The 21,247-nt window shown below is 38.2% G+C and overlaps 1 protein-coding gene across 4 annotated transcripts in view; it reads left to right on the top strand.

Annotated features, from left to right (window-relative positions):
• PARD3B (par-3 family cell polarity regulator beta) overlaps positions 1 to 21,247 on the top strand; it is a 1,037,391-nt gene that overhangs the window by 580,463 nt on the left and 435,681 nt on the right. The window lies entirely within an intron of this gene.

Consider the following 21,247-nt stretch of genomic DNA (forward strand, 5'->3'; position numbering starts at 1 on the left):
TTCAGTAACCCACCAGGCTGAGGATTAGTATTCACTTGCTACTCCCTGGACAGTCCTTATACCTGAAAGAATTTGACTGAACCCTTGTCAGCGAAATCTAGTCTTGATAAAATTGATGACAGCAAATGCTCTGGTTCAGCATTATGAAAGCCGATGGAGGAAGGGCTGGCCACTTTGCACACTTGTATGGCTTCCAGGTGTCAGAATGAAAATACTCCGTGACTTTTATCACAAAACTGGTTTTGGTAGAGACTGGAAGTTAGTGGAAGAAGGGTTTTATGCTGAAAAGAAGGTCTCATGAAATTTCCGAGGACTGGGGCCAGTTCCGTTCTCCTGCGGTGTTAAGGACGAAGGGCCATGCGAGTGGGCTGTCCTCTCGTGGCACAAGACACATGTCTTATTAGTGGCCTGCGGAAGTTAGATTAAAGAGAAGAATTTTCTCAACATACGTGTTTAAACAGCTCAGAAAAAGCAATATTATAACCAACCACAGATTATATCCTTCTTATTACCCAGTTAGCCAAATGTTTCCAATAATTCAAGCCAGCTGCTGATAGGGAACAGCTGGATAAGAAAGTGGTTACAAAACTCGGGGGCTGACCTTGATTTGCTTAATTACCTCTCTGCCTGTGATCAGTACATTTGCTAAGGTGGGTTTGGTGTTAAGATAAGGGAAGGCGTTCATTTTGTAAAGGATACTTAAAGATTAAGGGGGAAAAAGTACAGCCTTAATGGATCGTGGTTAACTTTTCCAGCTGTTATTAAAGTAAATACTGTACTTGTGAAACGGCCACTACAGCCCATTTCATTTTGAAAGTGTATTTAGAGGTTTGAACATGTTTCATCTGCCTGTTTTTCAGGAAAATGTGTGATCTTTATCATTAAAGAATATCAGCTTAAGCTTGCTACTTCTTTTTTTTTTTTTTCCTTCCTCCTAAGGGCTGATAAAACAGAGATAGACACTTAAATCACAATCTGTTGCCACTTACCTCTTCCCATGTACCGTCCCCAAAGATTCTCTGGGCAATGACTTTTAAATGTGTTCTCATTATTTTTAATGAGTGTGCAGAACATATGACGCATAATGCACGAATAGATAGGTGCCCTTGGACTGAACTTGTCAGATGTAATAAAACGTTGAAGGAGTTAAGATGCCTTTTTCTTTAAGATATTATAATTATTTAAATTAAGATGCCCAAGTACAAATCACGTGCTCTTCAGCTCCTGTTGCTGCCTAAGTGAAGCCCCACCACTATCCCAGGTCTCTCCTTAAAAAGGATGTTTAATCACAAATGTTAAAAAGACAAAAGAACATTTAATATTGTTATGTCTCTTTAAGTTTACCCTTCTTTAAGGCTGCCCCAATGGCAGGATATTCAATTATAAACGAGTTCAATTATGTTTCCTGGCCACTTATTGAGTTATGCGAAGGACTTTCATCACCTAGTCTTTCCGTAATTAATTCTTTGCATTTCTTAGAGGCTTAGGACCAAAGGAAGGATTGTTGAACAGCTTGAAATGTTGTTTCAGTTTTTCCACCTTGCCTCATTCTCTCCTTTCCCTTCCTCTCTTCTTTCTTCGGACCCATCATCCTGCCTTTCTGGAAGCAAATACCACTCGGAGGGCTAGCTCTCTATGCCAGAATGTATTTCTGCATTCTGTTTCCACATTAAAATGCCAGGTGCTGATGAAGAGGAAGAAAATGGTACCTGACATTAAATTACATTAAAATGCCAGGTGGTGATGAAGATGGAGGTATTGGTAGGAGGATGGAGAAAAATATCCCAAAGAACAGCACAGCCTCCCCTTGATGGTCATTATTTCATAAATATGGGCGTCTGTGGCTCCTGGTATATGGAACGATTGACTTTAGCCCCCTGCAGGGAAGTTACAGACTTTCAGCTTAACGTGAAAGGGCTCCCCTTCTCCCTCCTATCCTTCCCAGAAGCTACATGTTTCATGAGAAGACCCTTGACTTCCCACTGGAGGGCAAAAACACAGAGAAACAAACAAGCAACAAACAAACCAACCAACAAAAAACCAGAAACAAACCCCCAAATGGCAAAACACAAAAACATCCAACCAAAACACCTTACCTGTTACTTGCTTGCATTCCATCTCCCTGAGACCAAATGTTTCTCTTCTTTGATACTCAGGGATTGGTATTCAGGACAATTGTCAGCCCTCTATTGCCCTCTATTTCTGGATCCATATTGATGATGAAAGGACTCAATTGTTCAACAGATCCTTAACACCTACTCTTCCCAGTTTAGCTGATCAAATATTTAATGAACATTTATTGGTGCTAGATGCCTTACCGCACACTGTATACTCTAAAATGTATTAAGATTCCTGAACTCCAAGAACTTATAGACAATGCTGAATGTCATTAGAGATACAAGAATATGGCATACTACCTACGATCTGTGCGGAAGGTGGATGGGAAGGGAAGAGTTGTACACATTTCTTTTTTTTTAGTTGCACAAATTTAAGGAATAAGCTAAGAGGTTAATAGTGAGCCAGAAGTTATATAAAAGGAAGAAATCAATAAGGATTTGAAAATTATGAAAACTTTCATTTATGAGATGGGATTCTGTTTGGGCCATGGATAGATTCAAAGAAGCAAGGAAAGTAGGGAGTCCAGGGATGGAGAAGCATGAGCCAGTGGTGGAAGGGAAAACTGAAGAAAAGGGCAGAGTAGAGGAAAGGAACATTTTGGTCGTAGTGATAATACTGTTGGGTACTTATATGATCATGGGAGCAAAAGGTGCGTGCCTATAACAAGACTGTTTCTAGGGATAACATAGAAATCCATCAAATTTAAGATCCATGTGATGCCCTCCTTTATAAAGTGTGTTCATAACTTTTCTGTTTCTAAGTTTTGGGTTTGGGTTTATTCCTGAGGCTTGTGTCCAACTGGCGCATCTGCAGGGCGGAAAGGTTCATGATGGTCTCCTTTATGTGGCTGTCAGCTGGTTCTAGCTGTTGGGTGGGGCACCTTGATTCTAGTTAATTCTAGTTAACGAAAAGTCATCCTCCAGAAAGCTAGTCCAGCTTCCTTATCGGACATTCTTAGAAGAACAAAAACAGAAGATGCGGGGGTTCTTTAGGTCTAGCCTTGTAGGATACACAGCGTTCCTTCTGCCTCATTCTCTTTGTCGAAGCACATCACGATGCCATTAGGATTCAGGGGATGGGTCGACAGATGCCATGACTGGCTGGAAAGAATGACAGAGTCACACACCAAGGAGGCATAACTCACTGGGGCAAATATTGTTACAGTCTCTCAAATTCGGTTAGGAAAACTGAAGAGAACACTGTTCTATAGCAGAATGAGTATTGGTCGGGGAGGTGAAATTCCCATTACTGGTCCAGGACCGCCACTCTGGATGTTCAAGTTTGGAAAAGTCATTTAATTTCTTGGGTCTTATCTTTCTTAATTTCTTTCACGAAGCATGTATTGAGTTCTTTTTTGATGCGAATACAGTGTGAGAGAAGCCAGAGCAGAGAACCCTGACCCGTTTCCCTACTTTATTGTTCAGCAACATTTTTAGTCTTGACACTCTTGCTAAACATAAACTCCTGTCCCTCTTCTTGCTATTTTTCTTCCCAGCCAATATAGATTCACCTTTCCATGGCAGATACCCACAATCTGGGTCGGGGACTTGGGAATAAGAATTAGATTATGGAGATAGAGATAAACTAATAAATACTAAAATTATCAAAATAAAACAAAATTGACAGTAAACAGGAAGCAGAGTTCCTTTATCTACAAAATGAGGAGGTTGAACTAGTTGGTCTCTGAGACCTCTTCCTACTGCAGAATACTAGTCCCTGAATTTATGTGCATCACATTTTGGTGAGATGCTCCATACAGATAGCACCTGAATTATGAATGATCTCTCTGTATACGGATGGGCCATGGGAGGGGGCCTCTGAGCATTTCTTTGCTCTACAGTTCAGAATGCCTGGGGAGCATTTGACCTAAAGAGTGGCTTCTCTGAAGTAAATGTTGAATAATGTTTTGCCAGCAGAGATCTCCCTCATGGCCACCTTTTCAACCCCTTGCCACTGTTGTTCTTGTTGCTATAGTGGCTAATATACACAGGTGTAGCCCTTCCTCCAATCTTCTGATGCCACCACGGCTGTAGGTACCATAAGAGACTTTACTCCTGTAGTTAGCTCAGAAGGAAATGGGCTCCTTCTTTCCAAAATTGGAAGTTTTGGTGCATTTTACCATAAGATGTTTTTAAATAAAACCCTTCCAATAGATTGTAAATTATTACACGGTGCTATGCTCTGGAAATACTGTAGAGTAAATAAACCCTGTGGGCTCATTGCAGCCCAGGCACAAGTGATTGGTATTCCTTTTAACATAGAGAAAGGGAAAATTCACGTTGTAAGAAGCAGGTTTACAAACAAACTTAAATACAAACTTAAAAAAAATAACCTGTTTTTTTTTAAGTAGAAATTGTCTCATCTGTCCCTACAGTCATAGTTTATTTAAAGCTCGTTTCCATTACAAGTGAAGAAAAGTGAATAAATTGCAAGCACTATTCATTAAGGTTTTGGCCATCCTTAAGGCAATAAAAAATCTCTGGGTTCTGAATTCTTCAGTTTGAAAAATAGGACTGTGTCAGCACTAGCAACTTGTTGAAAACTTGGCAGATATTTTCAGCGTAATTATTAATGCGAGCCACCTCAATTCCTCTTTGGTACTAGACAGGTTGTAAATAAATTATATAAATAAATATTAATGCAATTATTAACTTGATAATTTTATGTGCTATGTAGGCATGCAAGGAAATTAAAGATGAAGTCTGCTGAACTTGTGTTTGAGGATATACGTAACAGTGACTTATTCCCCAGATCGTGAAGAGATAGAAGTACACTAGATCCAGCCTTGTCTTCAGCTACATAACGGAGTATGACTGTAAAAACAATATACACGTAATTTCTCATGGTGGTTAAGTTAATAACATGTCACTATAATTTGTGTACTTCTGAAATAGAAACCAAGTCATGTGGGTCCTAGCTGGAAAGAAAGTAAAAGGCGCAGAGCTCCAAACCAGTGAGCAGCCTACTTTTTGAAAAGCCCAGCCTTGGCTGTCAAATAGTAGTTCAGAGGTTCCTCTTTAACCTGTAGGGTTTCTTACAGAAAAGAATAGCAATAGCACGTAAATGTCTGACTTCCTTCACAACCCTTTGAAAATGTAACCCGAGGATGGCGTTGCCTCTCACCCCTCGCGTCCAGTGCTCTCAAGGGAGTTGGCGTGTCTTATCACACTAGAGCAGCCAGGCAAGGGCAGCCGGCACATTGAGAGGCCAGGGCAGTGTGATGGTCAAGGCCATTGGGCAGGTAGTGAAAGGCCTCCCGCTGTGTTAAACAAATGTGGTTTCCTTCCTGGCTTCCACAGGAGCTAATTTTGTTTTTCACTTCTCTTCTGGCATCAGAACAATAAGGACTCATAAGGCCATTCTGCCTGTGAAGAGATGTGCATTAGATTATCATAAATCCACAGATAAAAAGTACAGTGGTCAATAAGACCAGCCGTTCCTGGATGAAATAAAAGGTTTAATTGAAAGTACTGTCCCAAGGGAAACATGATTGAGCGTGGTATTGAGTAGACATTAATTACCTCAGACCAGAGAGTGAAGGAAGTAGAAGGAAGACCATTCCATTTATTTTAAGTTCCCAAATCTGCTTTCCTTTAAGAGATTTCCTTTAAGAAATCTGCTTTTCCTTTAAGAGAAGGTGGGGGGGGGTTATTCGAATAAAATGCTAGGAGGGAAAAAAGTGAATTTTTACACATACACGATGTTCTTAGAACACCATTCGTGTTTTTTTAGGAAGTTGCAGCTGAATTTTCTGCTAATACAGATATTTTTTTGGAAGTTAGAGATGGAGGTAGAGCATACATCTACTGATAGGCTGAAGAATGGTTAAAATTGATATATATTCCTACTCTGTTGCTCTAACATATTAGTAAATAAATTGTATTTATTCATAATTCTAGAATTTTTTTTTATTCTTTATGTTTCTCAGCTTGTTTTTTAGTAGGTTGGGTTTCCATTCTCCAGTGTAACAGAAAGAAGAAATAAGTTGAAGGGGCATCTGCACATACGGTCCCCATTAAACACTGGACAGCTTGCTTTATATCACTGAAATATGGCTGCCGTTATAAATCATGCATGTTTGTTTAGCCGGTGCCCCACTTCTGATGCGGCTGAAATAATGGGATGAACTCTACATCGACAGAGACAAAGCCTAGGATCAAGGACTGCCTTAACAAGAAAGTAATTGGTCAGGTTTCTCTTCTAGCAGTCATTAACGTATTTGAATTATGACTTTGATTCTTCTTTCGGGTCAAGTAACATATAAAAAATACTCTGGATTACCCATCTCTACTATGCAGTGGGTTTGAAGGGAGATCCCAAGTACCCTGAGAGTGTCTGATTTGGTGTTTGTACACAACGCTGCCCCATTGAGTAAAACAAACAAACAAAAACCGTCAAAGCAATTTTTGGTTTATTTGTTTTTCAGTTTTATTTAGAGTAAGTGAAGTCACTCAGTCAGTGAATTTAAACTTCTCAGCCAATTGTTTAGGAGTTGATAGAGGCATGATCTTTGTTTTAAATGTGAGAGATTGGTTTTTTTAGGGTTAATTTGAACAGAGTAGTTGCCAAAGAGCACCAGCTGTCATAATAAAGTAGAAGTGAATGACAGCTTTACTCCACCCTGCATCAAAACTCCAGAGCGGATATGGTGATCAGATGAGCCAAAATAAATGTGAGTTCTTAGAAACATTTGTGAGCTATTTTCTTGCATAGCTCAGCCTTTCATAGGCATCAGTGTGCCAACAGGTCGTAATTAAGCTTAGTATTGTAGAAAATAAGGGGACTCTGTTGCTGTACATATCCCAAATCCACTACCTAACATTCCAAAATTCCTCTTGGTGATGGTGGTCAAGGGGATAGTGGCCTTAAGTATTGAAACTTAATTAGCAGTTTTTAAAATATTTTTTATATTAGTGCACTGTGGCCCGTATTGAACTACAGCAGGAGAATTAACTGATCCAACACTTATCAGCAATGCTCTTTGAATATTTACCATGCATTTGTTCTCAGACATGCATTGGGATAGGTGTTGGTGGTAAATATAAGTGGCATATAAAGACCTTGAGGTCTTTAAAGGTTTATATAATATGTGTGTATATCATATACATATATGTATCCTATACATACATACATATATACATATATACACATATATATATGATAACAAATAGCCACAATATAATGTGATTATTTTGTATACAGTTCTAAGGAGATCAGGATAAAGGCTCAGGCATAAAGAACAGGTGACAACTCAGGTTTGTTTTGAGGGATAAGTAGGAGTTTACCAGTGGGTGTCAAAGTGGGAGGAGAGGCATGAGTTTAGGTAGAGAGAAACCCATCCGAATAAGAGAAGCCCTTTGTGACATTTAATTAATTTTAGTTCCACCTAATAAACATGCTAGGAACTTTAAGCTAACAATGTTAAAAATATGATTTTATAGATGCGAGACACAACTGTCACTTTTTTTAGTTTTTGGCCTTTTAATGCCATTACATCAGAAAAGGGCAATGTGGGAGAAAAGTAGAGACTTATGAAGTCAGCCCATTACAATTTGTTTTATATGTATGCATCATACTTGATGTTAAACTAGGTTCAAAGTTGAATTAAACGTAATCCCTGCCTTTGATGAGATCACAGTGATAGAGCGGCATTAAGACAGGCCGGGAAATAATTGGAAGACTAGGAGAAGTGATGAGAATTGTAAGAACGGGGAACAGAAAGTAAAATGGAGTTCAGAGGAGGGCAAAGTGTTTTCTCACTGATAAAATCAGGGAAGGAACAGGTGGTTTATGTGCTGAGACACAAAATCAGGGTGTTTGGAGATATGAAGTAAAGAGTCTTTTAGTCCATTATACCTTCACTATGAAATTTCTTTTGAGGTCAGAATAATTTCTGTATTTGATATATACACACATACACATAAAATAAAGCTTTTTTTCCCCTTATGTTTGACTTCATTATCATAAAAATTGTAGGTCTGTACTATCAAGAAAATGTTTCACTAAAAAGATTCATTCCCTGTACTTGGATGAGTCTTTCTTTTTCATGTATCAGCAAGAAAAAAAAATGGAGCTGTGATTAAATTAAAAAAAAATTCCTTAGGCATGAACTGAAGTGAGATAGTCCTTGTTTAGTCTTTGATGAATACTTGACTTTGTTAGAAAATGAAGATCCATTAGTTCAGGGAAGAAAGAAGTCCTCCTCAACCTACTGCTAGGGAAATACTGATTGGAAGTGTGCTGAACTTTTCAACTTCTTGTAATTACACACTGATTTTACAGGAATTAAGGCCATAGAATTGCTCCCTTACCCTTGTCTTGCTTTCATATATATAGGAAAACAGCAAGGGAGAGGGTCATTTGGAAGATGAATACTGAAGAAGAAGAATGTCAAGTGCAAGACGATATTCAGTAGCCTAAGCCATTTATTTCGGGCCCTGGAGCCACCTGAACAGTCCCTTTCAAGAATCTGGCAGGAACAATGCAGGGATGTAGGGGCAGGGATCTTCCTGGACTAGGCTACCAAATTCCTCCCTCTTGGGAGACTCACACAGACATGGAAGCCACTCTGAAATATAGACTACGGGGTGGTGTCTTAGTCCATTCTGTAACAATACTGCAGGTTCGGTGGCAGATAAACAAGGGAAGCTTTTTCTCTCAACTCTAAAGGCTGAAAGCCCAAGATAGGGGTGCCAGCATGATCAGGTAAGCTCTGTCTTCTGAATCATGGACTTCTCGTTGTATCCTTATATGATGAAGATGTCTAGGGAGCTCTTTTTAAGGCATTAATCCCATTCATGAGGGTTCCGCCCCCATGACAAAATTGCCTCACAAAGGCCCCACCTCTGAATGGCATCACCTTGGGGATAATTAAGATTTCAGCATATGAATTTAGGGGGACACTAACATTCACATGGTAACAGTTGGATGAATATATGTGTCAGTAGAAAATGTGGCACCAAAGGAAGGGAAAGAGATGATTAAAAAATAATAATAACCCTATGATACATCATTAAATTTTGTTATCTTCCATATGTAAAATATATACATATCACTCAATTGGAGGATGGGATTATTGGTCTCAACTCACTTCCAAATAGTAGCATTATATATCCATCCTCTTATCGTTGTTTCATTGTGTGTATGTGGACGGTTCTTTTCGACCCAAAGCCTGTGGACTTGCCCACGTGAAATCATTGGCCGGTTAGATGTTAGTGGATGTTTTGTGAACAAAGTTAGCTTCATACTTTGATTCCTGTCTTTCAGCATGTGAGAAACATGTTTCAGTGATCCAGTGGTCGAAGGAAGATGCTAGATATATGGAGCAGACATGTATATGCCCCACGCTTTGAAGGCAGACCTAATTGATTCCAGCCTAGGTCATGAAAACCCCAGTCAACCTACAGATCTGTGAACCAGAAATAAATGCCCTCTTGTTCATACCCCAATGGGGCATGTTTGTAATGTAACATTTTTGTGACAACAACGGACTGATACACTTTTCCCCATTAATTAACTCTAGGTAGTTTTCCTTTCTCCCCAATTTGCTTGTTGTAGTGGGGATAGGGAAGATACATCCACATTTTAATTTTGATGGATTTTTTGTACTCTACAGAATATAAATGACTTCTTATTTTAAAGTCAGTTTTATCTGAAAATTAATTTTAATAGAGTAATTGACTTAATTAAGATAAAATGCAAATTATGTCTTCATCTACATATATAAAGGGCATATTATATGTATAGTAAGAACATTCTCATTACAATAGTAAACATAACATGTACTGTGAATTTAAAATGGTTACTACCCACTGAGATTTCTCAATCTCTATTTGGAATTTAGGATTATTTATCATTAATAGTGTTCTAAAGGGGATTGGTTTCCAGCTGGAGTCTCATTAGGTACAACTCAAACATTAGATGAAGGATAGGGTTAAAATGCTATATTTTCCTCATTTCATTTCTTTAAAGCCTTTACCAACAAATAAATTACCCCCTCCTCCAGCCCCCACAAAAATACCACTTTCTTGAGGCTGTGGTAGTACTGTTACTACATTGTATGATAATTTAATAAACACCAAAGTTCTGTGGCTCAAAGCAAAAGAATATTTATTGGGTCTTCTGAAGAAAATGAAGGTCTTAGAGTTGGAAAGAAAGCGATATTATCTTTACTAAGAGGAGTTGTGCCCTAAATAATGACACACATACTCAGGATGGTGGGTGTTAGAAAATTTTTACACTTTTACTCTAGTGGCTAGGTTTCTTATTCTGTGACTTTCTAGGATCCCAGTGAAGGAAACTGTAATCCATTGTCTTTAAACTATCTGCAGAAATTTCCCAATCCAAAACTAAAAAGTAAAACTAAAAATTAATTTCTCATAAGGAAACTAAATGTCATTTTTCCCCCTTTCTGGACTAAGGGCTCCAGAATGTATTTGCTGCTCTATGTCTTTGGAAGCCTGGCCTTGAGTCTGTACTTTTCTTTTATGATACTCTGTTGTCAATGCAAATTGTGACATATATCACATACACAGAAGCGTGACACAGAAGTAATGGAACTGGAAAGCTTAACCATGAGGCCATGTGGTATCTCTAGGACATTGTTCATGACCTACAAGAATTTTTCTTTCAGTCTTCTCTGTTCTCCGCTCCATTCCTTTCTACCATGATCTTCCGTGTGTTCTCTAAAGCAACACATCTTTAAGTGGAGGGGGGAATACTTTACCTCTAACATGCTCATGCAATGGTGTGTCCCATGATCAAGTGAATTAGGGAATATGTATTAATCTTTTAAAAGCAGCCCTAAAATGCACGTTTTCCCTAGAATTTTTCATAATAGAAACTATCGGGATATTTGTCCTCATATGCAATGACTGTGACCCTCTGTTCAAGACCTTACATGGATCCAAGTCTTAGAAGCAACCAGTTTGGCTGGCATAGTTGGTTTCTAGAACCCTCTCTGATTGGGCATGGCCTCGGATCAGACTTCCGCAGCAAGCATTAGCTGCCTATGGACTGATGGTCTTGGGGTCAGAGGACACCTCCACTTCAGGCAGTTGCTACCCCTTCCTGAGCAGTGGACAGACTATGGGGGGAACAGGAACCATAACTGGTGTTCTTACTTCCAGAAGTGCTTTGTATGTTTTATTTATGTCCAGCTTTTGTCCTGGATAGCTGATTTGTCTTTTAAAGCCATTAAATGCAGGTAGCTTGGCAGACAGAGTATTTGGGATGGCAAAGATAGTGGAAGTGTTTCGCCTAGGACTCCAGCTTTTCAAAAAGATCTGCTCCTCTAAGAATCAGGCCCTCTATGCTTCCTTTTTAGAGTATTAAATTATAACAATCGTACTCTTTGTTCTTAAATCCTTTACTCATGTAAAAGTGTGTACTCTTGTATTTTAAACCCTAAATGATTGTCTATAAAAGGTTTAAGACATTTTCACCAGGTTTCTGTAGTTCCCTTTCAATGGGAAGAAATAAACAGAAAACAAAAAGGACCTATTCCTTTACCCTATAAACAAAGCAGTTTCTGGTTTTATAAAGAATCCATGCTGAGTTGTAATATGTTCATTTATGCCACTTTTCATGACACAGTATATTATATTCATTTCTTTCATATTCATTGGAAAAAAGTGTTTTTTGCCAGTGTTACCAAACTGTGGAATTTACTGATCCTTCCAGTATATATACCATAAGTAGGAAGGAAACAAGGATAGCTATAAGAATCTTAACTTTGAATTACTTTACTTCTGTTAATCTCTTAGTATTACATTAAGACATTTTTATATTGAGCAGACTATGAAGAATGGCCATTTTTTTTGACATTTGTTTCCTGGTATTAGATTAATCATTGACTTAAAATTGTCTTTTAATAAGTGAAGTCAGAAGTCAGCTTTTGTTCTTTCCTCATCCTTTCCAAAGAATGGATATCAAAAAAAGAAAGAAGTGTCTCAATTACAGACATTTTGTAGGATTTTCTTCATTTGGGTCTTTAGTTATAAAGTATTTGAAAGTGGATGAATATTTACTTTAGGAGATCACATAAGGATATATACTTAATATGTTGATAATCGAGCTCCATGTAAGAAACCTACATTTAAGACGTTTCCCTTTACTGTGATTCAGAGATTTTTTAAATTATCTGTAGTATGACCCCTGACTCTTTCTTGTGATTTGTCTATACTGCCCAGAGGGCGAAAGACTTTAAAAGATAATCCGTCCATTTATAAATAACCCAGGGTTCTGCTGATTTCATTTATATGTTAGCAACAGTTGTGGGGAAAAGCGCTTTACCTTTATTAAGATGATCATCCTTGGATCACCATTTACCTTTGTATGTCTTCTGCTCTCTGAAAAGTACAATCTAAAACAGAATGCCTCTCAGCTGTTGGAAGGACCTCTTATCCCTACTTGATGGTGATATCACATTTTGAATTTTATGTAATCCAACTGACCAAAACTCTTCCACGTTTACAGTAGTTACCCATAGATGAGTTTTTCCAGAAAATGTTAAAAATTCAGAAAGTTAAGCGTCTTGCGGGTATCTTATCCTTTCGTTGTTATGCAAATTTATTTAGCTATAACCAAAGTTTTATTACCTCAAATTCCTTAGAATTTATTTAGGCAAAAGTTAACAGTACTTAAGCTTATTATAAAATATCCTGCCAGAATTTCCAGGTATGGCTTTTGCTTTATATAAAATAGATATATATATTTATTATTTATATAAATATAAATATAAAAAAATTTTTTTTCCTTTTTTTTCCCCTTAAAGGCCTCTTGTGTAAGGTTTGGTAATTCACAAAATGATTGCATGTGAATCATAACTCTTGCATAAAGTAAGCTGCTCACAACACAGACTAATTACACATTTGGGAGACAAGGCAAAGATATCCAAAGCTTACTTGTGCTGAGCCAAGAGCATAGCATTTAATGAAATGAGGGCCATAAAAGTTCCAGCATGGATGCTTTCAAGTCTGACCTGGGCTTCTGAGAAATTGGACACCGATCCTGCACACAGGTGTACTCCCCCGGGCTCTGGTAGGCTGGGTTTTTACAACTTGTGTGCGTGAATCAGGTATTTCTTTGCACTACAAGAATGTTTGTGATTCCGGAGATGGCCCTAGTTGGAATACTCCTGAGCAATAATACAGATGCCTCGCAAGTCATCCGTCTTCTGCCTCCCTTTCTACTTCTCACGCCAAGTAATTACTTTTGATGTTCGTTTTAGTAAAATGGTTAGGAAACCTCACAAGGTCCAACTATGTCCATCCCTCTGTTCTTTCTTTTCCTTAAATTCTACTCTTCCTCTCCAGATAATACTGTGAATGAAACAGAAAGTCCTTACTGTATCGTTGAGTAAACTCTTCACCAGTTATAGTCTCTGCAGACTGGGCACTTCGTATTACAGTGTTCAGTACATACAAGATGTTTGATTAAAATGTGTTGGATCACTATGGTTTGCAAAGAGTGACTCTTGTCACTCAGGCCAGAATGAGCCAATCTCGTTTCCAGATTCCAGCTTTAACAGGTTATTCATGGTGCTTGGGAATAGAGGTAGTCTTACAGAGAACAAAGTGAGGGAATGGAAAAACAGGGAAAGACATAACTAGATGGGAGGGAGAAGGGGAAATATATTTAATTAGGATGATAATGGAAGAGAAGCTGTAAGAACTTGAAGAAAGTTTGTATAAAAGATATTAAGAGATTAGTTAAAGCTAGGGGTGTTTAGGATAAACATTAAAATGGCTTATAAAAATTAGGGAGGATAAGACAGTTAATTACTCACCATTTGGTTTTGCATTTCATGTATCTATTTAATAAAAATAATATATATAATATGTATACAGAAATACATATATATGTATGTGTATATATATACACACATATATACATATATAATATTTCACTATTTTCCCATTGAAAATTATGTTCCAGTGTTGAATTATGAAATTAATGTACAGGACCGTGATCAAATTAAAAATTAAATAAGAGCATAGAAATCACTAAAATGGATTGCAATCTGGTTACGTACTGTCTCATGAAACTTATTTATAGGTGTATGTGTATACATATATGTTTTTGCCGGGATGGATTGGCAAACACAGGAAAATGGCTGATGTGTCTTTGGGTACTGGATCACAGTGCTTCCCAGACTGAATGAAATGTACCATGAATACTGCTGTTTGCAGTATTCACTAAAGATTTGAGGTACATGTTATAACTTAAAGCCACGAACAGCCCAGTGTTCATCACAGATTGGTAGTGATAACACCTCTTGTTGCCTTCATTGAGGATCTGATGCTGAAACTGAGCTAAGTTATCATCTCTCCTAGGAACTGGAAGCATTGTGTGAGAAGGAAAATTGGACTAGGTTACTTTTAAGGTTTCTTAAAACTATAATACATTTTGCCTTTTATAATTATTTTTAATGTAAGAACTAATTTGTATAAACCTTAAAAGTAATGGAATCTGGAATGGTAGGAATCAAAAGTGATACCAGCAGTTTATTTATTTACCTATATATGAGTACAACCCACAAATATGTATTTACGGATACCCATGTGTACATATACGCAAGCACATACTGTTGGACATACACATGAACATCTGTATCTATCTATATGTTTTTATTCACTCAATAAATCCTTATCCAGTGCCTTTTTTTTGAGTCTGGCACTGTTTTAAGCGCTAGCAATAAATTGGTAGAAAAAGAATCAGAATAATATAAGAACTCCCACATTCAAGAGACCCTATTAAAAACAAATGAGCAGGGGCACCTGGGTGGCTCAGTGGGTTAAGCTTCTGTCTTCGGCTCAGGTCATGATCTCAGGGTCCTGGGATCGAGCCCTGCTTTGGGCTCTCTGCTTTTGGGGAGCCTGCTTTCCCCTCTCTCTGCCTGCTGCTCGGCCTACCTGTGATCTCTCTCTCTCTCTCTCTACCAAATAAGTAAATAAAAGTCTTTAAAACACACACACACACACAAATGAGCAGGAGCACCTGGGTGGTGAAGTCAGTTAAACATCTAACTCTTGGTGTTGGCTCTGGTGGTGGTCTCAAGATCGTGAGATCAAGCCCCGCATCAGGCTCCATGCTCAACACAGAGTCAACTTAAGACTCTCTCTTTCTCCTCCTACCCCCCAAGTGCTCTCTCTCTAATAAATGAATAAATCTTAAAAATAATAAGTTAACAGATATACAGTATGTGATAAGCTCTGTGGAAGTAAAGCAGGGTAGCGGACATGGGTAAGGTGGTATTATTGAGAGGGCATTTAAGCAATATGAAACTGAAAGATCAGGGGTGACCTCACTAGTAAATTGATATTTGAACAGAGGGTTGAAAACAGTGAGGGAGGAGGAGAATTCAAAGCAGAGACAAGAGGCTGCACGATGGTCTTGGGGCAGAAGCATGAAGGATGAAGGATGTACTGAAGAAAAGACGAAAGGCAATGCGGCAAGCAGAGGCTAAGTACTAGGAGAGATGAGCGGAGAGAAGACTCGTGGGACTCAGAATTTATAGGACATCGGCATTTTCTCTGAACGAGGTGGGAAGTCACCAGTAAGTTTTGAGTGTTTGTTTTAATAGGACCACTCCAGCTGCCGTAATAAGAAATACCCCAAAGAGGAGAAAAGTGGAGGCAGGGAGGCAGAAAGGAGACACAGGTACAGAGGGTGTTGGGTGAGAAGCAGTGGTGGCTCAGATGGTTAAAGTGATAGGATTCTGGATGTGTGTGTGTATTTATGATTTTACTACTTATTTGAGACACAGAGAGAGAGAGAGAGAGAACACACGCAGGGGGAGGAGCAGAAGAATAGGGTGAAACAGACTCCTGTTGAGCAGAGAGCCAGACGTGGGCCTCAGTACTAGGACCCCGGGTTCATGACCTGAGCCAAAGGTAGATGCTTAACCGACTGAGCCACCCAGATGACCTGGGTGCATTTTTATTTTTTATTTTTTTGTAATTTTTTTTTCAGAAAAACTATTCATTATTTTTTCACCACACCCAGTGCTCCATGCAATCTGTGCCCTCTATAATACCCACCACCTGGTACCCCGACCTCCCACCCCCCCGCCACTTCAAAACCCTCAGATTGTTACATGAAAAAATGTTTATCATCACTAGCCCTCAGGGAGATGCAAATGAAAACCACATTGAGACACCACCTTACACCAGTTAGAATGGCCAAAATTAACAAAACAGGAAACAACATGTGTTGGAGAGGATGTGGAGAAAGGGGAGCCCTCTTCCACTGTTGGTGGGAATGCAAGTTGGTGCAGCCTCTTTGGGTGCGTTTTTAAAGTAAAGCTGACAGGAGTTGCTGATGGGTTGGATATAGAGTGTGAGACAAGAAGGAAGTCAACAGTGACATTGAGGTCTCTTGCTTGACTGTCTGGAAGAACACAGATCCATTTACTTGTTCAGGAGGAGCGTCTACTTAGACATGATTTCAAGGTAGAAATCTTAATAAAGTTGTTCATAGAGAATTGGTTATGTGAGTCTAGTTTTGGGGAGAGAGGTAGAGATAGGAATTTATGACTCATGAGCATGTAAATGATATTTGAAACTGTGAAATTAGGTGTAAGTTCAAAAATGAGGACGGGACAGAAGAGAAAAAATCAGATGATTCTTAGGACACTAATATTTAAAGATTGGTGAGATGGGGAAGAAGTAGCAAAGGATTTTGCAAAGGAGTTGACCGTGAAGTGGGAGATGAACTATAAGAGAGTGACGTCCAAGAAAAATATATATATATTTCAGAAAGTAGGCCTCCATCAGTTTGATCTAATGTTCCTGTAGGAAAAATAATAGATGACAATTGACCATCAGATTTAGTAACATGGAAGTCACTGATGACTCTAAGAGGAATATAAATGTACTACCCACACATGTACACATAAATACACATGCATATATACAGAGAGAGAATACATATACACATTATATATTACGTACTTTTAATACAGTATATATACTACTATAGGGTAATGCATATTACATATAGTATAGGTAGTAGTAGAAAACATGAATGTGTAAATGTGTGTGTGTGTGTGTGTGTGTGTGATCATAGAGATGTGTTTGCCTCTTTCTGGTGGGCAAGGCAATAGTACAGCAAACGGTTCTTATACCTTCATAAATTCCTTTCAAAAACATTTACCTTTTTGTAATGATGGATAAATGTTTAGAAAACACAGAAAAATTATAAAGAAGGAAACTGTAGTCCATATTGCAGTGCCAGTAGATAACTACATTTTTTTTTTTCTGTGCAGACATATACAACATATGCAGATAGATGGGGTAGGGTTGTGGGACAGGTAGGTAACAGGTAGATGGGTAGGCGTCAGTATGTATATAGCGTATATTTATATAGTTGAAATGTACTGCACACATCCATTCTTATACTTGATGTTATGTTCTCACATGAGTAGACTTTATGTTAATACTATTTTATAGAAGCCTATGGTTCTTAATACATTTAAAAAAGTACAAAACAGCATATATAGAAGCATAACTAACCTAACAAACACCACTTGATAGGGTAAATTTTTCTTCTGGGTTATATTAATAAAAGTCAGCATTTTGTATATGTACCAGTAAGTTCAATATTTATCACTTTCCTTACTCTGTTAATCCCTCAAAGACTGTAATTCTGCCCCTAGAAAATTAGCTGACATATAACCAGAGACATATGACCAGAGAAATAACTAAGTGTAGAATTCTGTGACCAACTAAGTAGTAAGTCATGAACCTGTGAGCCAAAGACTTAGTCCCTATTCTGGGACTTGGGAACATATCAGCAGACAACATTGCAGTCCCAAAGTACTTCTCTGGACCCTTTTTGCCTTAAACTTGACTATACTTGGCAGTTGCCTTAACTTGGCAGTAGTTAGCAGTTAAAATTGACTGTACAGGGCAGTTGTTTTCCACTGGATGTGATTTTGAGCCCAGGAGACATTGAGCAGCGTCTGAGGGCATTTGAGGTTATCATAACTGGGGAAGGAGGTGCTACTGGCATCTAGTAGGTAGTAATTCTGTGGACTGCCCTTTAATGCATAGAACAGTCCTCTACAACAAAGAATTATCATGCCCTAAATATCAGTGGTGCTAAGATTGAGAAATTTTTAGTTGTAGACCCTGAAAGGCTGGCCCCGGGTGGGTCCCAAGGGATTAGGCCAAGGCATATGCACCAGGGGCAGGTAGGTATCCATCCTGGGGCTGGCTCAAGGAACCTCATGGACTTTGTATCTAGAGACATGGCCTCTAGTGGCAAAGAATAAGAAATAATGAAAAGGAAAAATAAAAAAATGAATGGAAATTCACAAGATTTCCTTTCTTATGCCAGCCTTGCATCTTGATTTTTTTTCCCTCTCTGGATAATTGTTAGTGTAAAAAGCAAGGGCCACTCCCAACACAGTACAGAAAGAACTCTTCTCTGAAAGACAGAAAGCAAGGGAGGATCCAAGATGTGGATATGTCATTGCCTTTGGGATCATCCTATCACTAAGGTCGTGCATTTGGGCATTTGTGAGACCTTAATATCTCTTCTCCAAAATGTTGTCTGGCAAGATTGGAGTTTAATTTTTAGAGTTCTTTGTTGAACCAAGATTATTGATGGAAGGCATTCAGCATATTGATTTTTTTCTCCTGCATTAGGTAAAGGGACATTTATTTCTAATAGAGGAAATGGCTATGTTAAATACTATAATGGCTTCCTTCACCATTGGGTGAATAGCAATAATAATTTGCTATTATTAGAATCCACTAATTATGGCTTGAGCCTGATATAGTATAAGAAAGATATAAAACAGAACTGTAGTTGAGTAGAGAACGTGAAGTTGCATGGTAGCTTACTGTCACAGTGGGAATCAGTGTTGGGATTTCTTGTGACTAGGCGAAGTCATAGTGGTTCACAGAGGTTGAGATGTAGCATAGCAGTTACGAGTCTGGTGCAGGAACCACACTGCCTGGACCTCACAAAGCTCCAACACTGTAAGGTCTTATAGACTGTAAGCATGGTACTTATCTGCTGTGCATTTCAGTCTCCTCCTCTATTAAATGGTCATGATAATATTCCTCATAGGGTTGTTATGAAGAGTAAGTATGTTAATATGTGTAAAGCACTTAGAACCATTGTTAGCCACTAGATTGTTTTTGTTGTTCTATTTCTGGCTTTCAGGTATCAGGGACTTGAAAGGGGGACCCTCTTGCACTCCTGGTGGGAATGAAAGCTGGTGCAGTCACTCTGGAAAACAGTATGGAGTTTCCTCCAAAAATTAAAAATAGAGCTACCTTTTGATCCAGCAATTAAACTACTAGGTATTTACCCAAGGAATTCAAAAATACTAATTCAAAGGGATACATGCACCCTAATGTTTATAGTAGATTTATCTACAGTGTCCAAATTATGGAAACAGCCCAAGTGTCCATCAACTGATGAACACGTAAAGAAGATATGATATATGTGTACAGTGGAATATTACTCAGCCACAAAAAAAGAATGAACTCTTGCCATTTCCAATGACGTGACTGGAGCTAAAGAGTATTATGCTAAATGAAAGACAAATACCATATAATTTCACTCATGTGTGGAATTTAAGAAAACAAATGAGCAAAGGGAAAAAAGAGAGAGAGGGACAAACCAAGAAACAAACTCTTAACTATAGAGAACAAACTGATGATTACCAGAGGAGAGTTTGCTATGAGGACGGGTTAAATAGGTGATGGGGATTAAGGAGGGCACTTGTGATGAGCACAGGGCGATGTATGGAAGTGTTGAATCACTATATCTTACACCTGAAATTGATAGAATACTGTATATTAACTAACTGGAATTAAAATAAAAACTTAAACACATACACACAAATGAAAAAGATAGCCATAATATCACTTGGTTTCTATTTTATTCCTATCACGTGTGTCATAAATGAAAGGCATTGGTACAAATAGTGATTGTCAATCTTAATTAAAACACAGTTGCCAAAGAAATCAGATTTGATTACAGAATAAAGTGGTTTGAAGATACTACTCAAGCAAAACTTGCCCTTGTGTCATTTTGTTTCTAGTAGATTAAAAAGCCAGAGAAGCTTCTAGTCTTCCTCTAAAATGGTGTTCACAAACTTCTAGGCAGAACAGCTGTTCTTTAATTTGTACTTTAATTCAGTGGAACTTTATTAGACTAAAATTAACCAAACCCCAGAGAGACCTAGAAACATAAATGATTATCAAATATTATGGATTCTAAATAGGACATTCTGGAAGACAAAGATGAAGGCAAACAATTTACCTTTCATATTTAACTATCACATTCCCAGGGGGGAGAAAAAGGACAGCGAGTTTGAATCAAATAATGGGATGTTTCTTGGATAATAATACAGTGAGTTAGTTGAAAGAACTAACTAGTCATAGGTTTATTATATCAAGCACTAAAGTTTCATTTCTTTCAAACTACATATTGTCCAGGTTTTTATAGCTAACTTCAGGTACAGTGAAATTAAATGAACTATTTCTTTGAAGGTAGACATGGACTTTCTCTATTTTGGTAGGAGTTGAAAATACTAGGTCAGTGGATCTGGCAATGATCAGCCTCTTAATCTTGTTTTAATTATGGGTTCTTTGCTACTTCTGATTTTATAGTTGTTATTTGGTGACTGACATTCAGACATTCACAGTAATTTCTAAAATATGTGATTTCACAGAAGAGTCCCTCAAAGTGACCCTAAGATGAGAGTTTCTAGACATAATTACAGAGAGGAAGGAACTACCGACCTAGCATGAGTTGAAGGTTTCTAGAGCTATCTCATTTTCAAATTTTCCAGTTAAACACTGTGGCCGAGTTTCACATTTCTGCAAGCTTGGGCGGGAGGGAGGCCGTAGGGGGCACCTGCGAAGATTATCATGTGGGCAGCATTTTTCCATTGTCACTGCTGTACATTTGAAAACATCAGGGGCTAAATACGATTAACCTTTGCTTCTCCCTGGAAACTTGAACCCTAAGTGTGCCTGTTGCCTCCATTCTCTGTTACTCTAATTTTCTGAGAACAGCTGTGCTTGTGGCTAGGTGTCATTTGGCAAAGAAGACACAAATATTTGTTGTGCATTCCCATTTTTGGTTAGGTTCAAAATCTGGTTGC

This window comes from Neovison vison, chromosome 3 (assembly GCF_020171115.1).
Source record: "Neovison vison isolate M4711 chromosome 3, ASM_NN_V1, whole genome shotgun sequence".
Taxonomy (NCBI): domain Eukaryota; kingdom Metazoa; phylum Chordata; class Mammalia; order Carnivora; family Mustelidae; genus Neogale; species Neogale vison.